The sequence below is a fragment of the Callithrix jacchus genome, chromosome 3, assembly GCF_049354715.1.
Source record: "Callithrix jacchus isolate 240 chromosome 3, calJac240_pri, whole genome shotgun sequence".
Classification (NCBI taxonomy): domain Eukaryota; kingdom Metazoa; phylum Chordata; class Mammalia; order Primates; family Cebidae; genus Callithrix; species Callithrix jacchus.
Window position 1 is genome coordinate 150,614,148 of NC_133504.1, and position 6,019 is coordinate 150,620,166.

At 33.7% G+C, this 6,019-nt stretch overlaps 1 long non-coding RNA gene across 1 annotated transcript; it reads left to right on the forward strand.

Moving 5' to 3' along the window:
* Window positions 1-1,838: 1,838 nt before the first annotated feature.
* Window positions 1,839-5,290, forward strand: LOC144581963 (uncharacterized). The gene is made up of 2 exons (XR_013533480.1): window positions 1,839-2,276; window positions 3,027-5,290. It is a non-coding gene; the product is annotated as an uncharacterized LOC144581963 (long non-coding RNA).
* The last annotated feature ends 729 nt before the right edge of the window (window positions 5,291-6,019 follow it).

A 6,019-nucleotide genomic window follows, 5' to 3' on the forward strand; every position in this document is an offset into this window, starting at 1 on the left:
GCCCAGGAAGGAGTGCAGTGGTGCAATCTCAGATCCCAGTTTCAAGCAATTCTTCTGCCTCAGCCTCTGGAATAGCTGGGATTATAGGAGTATGCCAATACACCCAGGTAATTTTTGTGTTTTTTAGTAGAGACAAGATTTCACCATGTTTTCCAGGCTGGTCTCCAACTCCTGACCTCAGGTGATCAACCTGCCTCAGCCTCCCAAAGTCCAGGGATTCTGTCATGAGCCACCATGCCCAGCCCTAAATAAGATTTTTGATTGAAGATGTGTAAGCAGAAAAAAATTAAAATAATAGGGGGCATTAGAAGTATAAAGATGGGCAAAAAATTTCCAAGAAAGGAGAACAAGAGAGGGAGGACAGTTCTAAAATGTTTTACAAAATGAATCAAATTGAAATTTCTGAAAGTGTTTGCATCAGGAAAAAATAAACAGTTAAAAACATAAATATTTCTAAGGTGTTTTGCCATCCAGTCAAGTAAAACAGATTGATTTTTATCTGTAAATTGTTATTGACTGTAAAAATCAGCTTGCTTCTGTTGTTAGAAATCAGAACACAGTGCATTAGGCTGAATAAATGTGTTGCCTAGTAAACTGGCATGGTGCTAAATTACATTCAACTGGTGAGTAGTTTAATGATTTTTTTCTCTAAGATGTGAACATGTATATCTCAAATGGTGTGTTTTACTCAGTCGAATTCATAGGCAGAGAGCTTATAAGCCTCACAAAAAGATAAGAGAAGTCATAAAAGTGATGAGGCAACGCAAATATCCAAATGGCAAATGTGATGTGATTTATCTGTGAAGATTTAACTGAAATTAATTCTTGAATGATTGATCACATTTTGTGACAGCAACTGTAACTGCCTGTATCCACAAGTTAGAGTCATTTATTGAGGGAATTATAAAGATGATCATTGACTTGGCTTTCTGACAAGTAAAAGTATGACTGCGTTAAAATTCCTTGTCCCATTCATGAAATATCTATCTACTCATGAACACATCAGCCATCCTGAATTGTCAGGTATACATACGGGTATATGTACAAAACATACTTCAATTTAAATGAACACTTTTCAGCTCTTATTATAATCAGTACTTATTAGGTGCCCTCTGACTATGCGTCCAATTAGTTGAACTTGTGACGAATATACAAAACTGTCAGGAAAGACTCCTTTTTGACTGTTAAAAAGGAAAATAGTGATGTATATAAAATCATTTGTTGAACCAAATTGACTGAACATATAAAATGTCTCTGGAATTTGGTAAGTTCTGAAACCACAGAGACACCAAAAGACCACTCAGTCCTGCTCTCAAGAAGCATATAATATAGTTGGGATGGCAGATAAATAATTTGATAAAAAGGGTAGGATGTGATAAATAGTATTCATTTATTTCCTCAATAAATAATTTTTAATATTAAACAATTAAACACTAAGTTTAAAGGAGTGAAATTTAAGTTAGTAAAATTAGAAAATTTTAAATATAAAAAGGAAAACAATATTTATATTATATGATATAATAATTATTAATTATAATATATTATAATATAATAGACAATATTATTAGAAAGTATGAGAGGAGAGATATTTAAAACAAATTGTGTATTTAAAAGAGAATTATCTGTGGGAGAGGAGATAATATCAAGATTAGGTGATAACACTGAGGTGAAGGAACTCTCTAGGCAGAGGAGGGAATACACATAAGTAGAATGTGGTGGTTTTGTACTATGAGATTTTAGCGAAGCATACCGGGAATTTTATAGAGCTGCTTTCCCTGTATAATTAGGATTTGGCACAAAGAGCTTCAAGTAAGATTTGGAAAGTACAAGGGGAGCAGCAGTCATTACAGAAGATTAGTACAAGCCTCCATGCATGGCCAGAGCTTGGCACATTCCCTGCTGATTCACGGGCTCTCTCACTGGTGCGCATAGACCCACAGCTCCTCTGCCTACTGCCAGATCTTTTCCTTCAGCGTTTCCAAGTCCTGAGTCACACACACGTGCAACTCTGGGGTGAAAGGCTCCTGCTTCTTCTGCAGATTCCCGGAATCATCTGGGTTTGAAGCATATTCTGATTTGTCCTTGTAAATATCAGTTTTTTCTCAAGGGTTTTAGGTTTTCCTTTTTTTTTTTTTTTTTTTTTTTTTTCTAGCTTGCTTAGACCTTTTCTTCCTGACTGCATATCTACTGATGAGAGTAATTTCTAGTTCACCACCAGGTACAGAGGCAACTCCTTCCATAGATTTCTTCACCAGTTTTCCTTAATGGTCTACTTGGTAAGTGACTTTTCTCTGCTGCTTCAACCATCTCCTAGAACTTTACTTCACCCACTTTCCCCAGAATTTTGTAAAGCCTAAGTCCTTATAATGTATTTTGTATCACTCACAGTTGTTCTGGTTCTATGATTGAATCCTAACCTATACTTAAGGTAAATAATTAAAAATATTCATCTAACAACTATAAATAGATCTTGTGTCAGGAGGAGAGGATGAATGTGGGGAGTAGCAAAAAATAAGCCAGAAGGAAACCACATTATCATCTATTTTTAGAGTAGGATGCATATTTTGGTTTCTATTTTCTACAAATCTCACTTGCTTCTTGTGAAAATGGAATAGAGTGTTAAGATTTACAACAGAAAACAACAGCAGATTAGACTATTGTACATTCAAGGAGACAATGTTAGAAATCTGTACACAGGTAAGAGGGTGGGTGGAGAGTCAGGGAGGGATCAAAGTGAAGTACAAATAAATCTGAATAAATATTTTAAAGCCTATTGGTGCTTGTCTTGCCACGAGTCTTTGCACTAGCAATGGATTCCCAAACTCAAATCCTCGGTTCTGTTTTTCAAACTGCCTATAAATTGTAACACGTTAAGAGTTTGCAATAGTAATAATTATAAAGTAGCTTAGAATAGGAAATTTTAGAATGCATTACAGAGTGGATATGTTAATTTTATAACTTTTTGAATGTAAGTGAGTATGAATATGTTTACTGAATAAAAATGTTTCTTCATTCCTCTTTATCAGGAACGTTTGAAATTGTCTGGTTCTTTGGCACCCAAATATGAAGGTCACTTCATTAAGGGCCAGAATTTTCATAGAGAGCATTTGAGAAAAAAGAGCTCAATAAAATACCAAAAAAGAAATAGAAGCAAGAACTACAGTAAAAGAAATGCTATTTATATATGCAAATGAAGATTGAAGACAACTATTATCAACTTTCTACTCTTAAGAATTATTTAACTTTCTACTGCTATTTATGCATTTGGACATTGGTTTACCATGCCACTTTTTTTATGTATTAAAAAAAAACTGTTGAAAATTAAAATGATATTATACTTGTGTTGAGGCCAAATATATATTCCCAAAGTGTTCTAAATTTGTTATAGTGTTTTTACTCCTGAGTAATCAATAACATTGAGTAATAAAGACAGAATTATTTATGTATAAATAAAAATTCTCATGAACATTTTTATCTATTTTTCTTCCTTTTCTGAGTTGAAAAGCAGCCATTGTCAACATAACTAATTGTTGCTACAGTATCTTTTTAAATTAATGTGGTACAGCATATTCTAAAATAGCAATGAAAAAATATTTAAGTTTTGTTTGTTTGTTTGTTGTTTTAAGACAGAGTCTTGCTCTCTTTCCCAGGCTAGAGTGCAATGGCATGATCTTGGTTCACCACAACGTTAAGCTCCACCTCCCAGATTCAAGCGATTCTGCTGCCTCAGCCTCCCAAGTAGCTGGGATTCTAGGCATGCACCAACACACCTGGCCAATTTTTTTTAGTAGAGATGGGTTTTCTCCATGTTGGTCAGGTTGGTCTCAAACTCTCAACCTCAGGTGATCCACCTGCCTTGGCCTCCCAAAGTGCTGGGATTGCAGGCGTAAGCCACTGTGCCCAGCCAAATATTTAAGTTTTAACAATGATCTACTCAGGTAAATATCCCTGCAGCAATCAAAATCAATAAATGTTATCTTCAGTAAACACAATAAAATATAATATCTTTAATAAGAGTTGCTATTGTACATCTTCCATTTGATGTTTGTGAAAAGTTCATTCATTGCCATAGCTCAATAATATTCCATTTTACAAATATACCACAATTAATTAACCTATTCCTTTCTAGGTGGATATACAGGTTTCTTTCCTTACTTTATATTATATTAAAATTTATATTATAAATATTCATTGAATCTATTGATCTGTTTGTGGAGAATGTATAGTTTATGATTTTTATTTTTCTTCCTATAGGTATAATATGTCTTTCCATGTATTTGAATCATTTTAATGTTTTAAAATAAAATTTAAATATATTTAATTAATGTATACTTGCTTGTTTGTAAGCTTACTGCAATGCTAAACAGGTTCAGAATACCCTGGGGGAAAAAAAAGTTGAACTGCTACCTTAATTACTGACTTTTTTTAATAACTGTAAGCAGAAATGAGATACTATTTTCTCTGCCACATTTTTATCACTCGTGATCATAACCCCTCTACCTGTATAAGGGTAGTTGTCTGTTCAAATCATGCAGTGTTCTTATATCACCAACCAAAACCTGAGTCTATTATGCTGAGCTAATCTGCTTTGACCTGAGTAACTTCGACCTGTGATGATCTGATCTGTCACGGATGATTTGGCTGTCAGATTTTTGCTCCTCAAAGAATTCTCAGAATCCCAAATTGTACCCCTTCTCACTAAGAGTGTAGAGAGGGAAAGAGAGAAAGTTAGAAAAAGAGAAGGAGGAGGAAAAGGAAGTATCCATCTATCTACTTGTTTATACCTAAGCCTGTATTTATAATCACAGTAAAGGACATTTGTCAGAATAGCCCCAAACACTATTGCCACACCAACATCTATTAAAATATAAACCATCTTTAATAAATACTGAGCTGTGTAATATTTATTTGTATACAAAAGAAAAACTCCTTAGTATTCTTAAGCCAGACTGAGCAATCAACAGATGATTTTGATAAATGTCTGTTCATTACCTGAACATTTCCACTGCAATATAAAACAAAGATTTCATCCACATTTTATTTTTGCTCCATGAATAGTTCTACATTTTCTAATAAGTGTTATTTTTAAGATTAAATTTGAAAAGTAATATAAATAGGGGAGAAGGAGGGGTGTCTAAGAGGATTTTCTGGTTTATACTCATTGGAATATTCTCAATATACAGGATAATTTGTAACTCGAGGCTCCATTTTGTTTAGGCAGTCTAATTCTTTATGTCCAAGAATTTTGCTCTAAGTAATGTTTTTAATGTAAATAAATATAAAAAACATACTCTTTTCTGGTAGTTTTCTTCTTTTAATATTAACATGTCCTTTTTCTGCATGATTCTAAAAACAAATATGAACTTCCATGTAAATATTGATCAATGAATACTTCATGACACTTCCTTTTGAAATGTGTATGGCATGACGGGCGCTATTTAGACATTTCATTTATGTCATGGGTTTTGTTTTCTGTTATTGTTGTCGTTGTTTTAAATTAGGGCTTAATATCGATGGGGCAAAATTAGGAAGTAAAGAACCACAGTAGTTCTCTTTCCTTCATCTCTTCCTGTGCTAATATAATAATTCCATGATCTAATAAAGGAGCATACAAGAGAAGAGGAATCAAAAAGTGAAAATAAAACAAACAAATCTAGAAACAAGCAAACTTTATCTATAGGTTCGTGGACTTTCTATAGAGAGGTCTCAATTCCTATTTCTACTCCCAATGCATTTATGTGATTGGCATGCTCAGTGAATTGGGCATCTTCTCCTCTTTAAAATTACTCATTTAAGAAAAATTTATGTATACTCTGATCCTCTCAACTCTCTTGCATTTGCAGGTTCAGCATGGCCTCTGCTGCTGAAAACCTGCATGCAATGTAAGAAGTATGTGTACATCTTACTATATGCAATTCAAAGAAGCCACACAGCACCCTGAATGCTTTGTTACTTAGATAATTCTTCTGACAGATACTCTAGTTAATCAGTCTTAAATTTTGCCTTCCATAAATCCCTA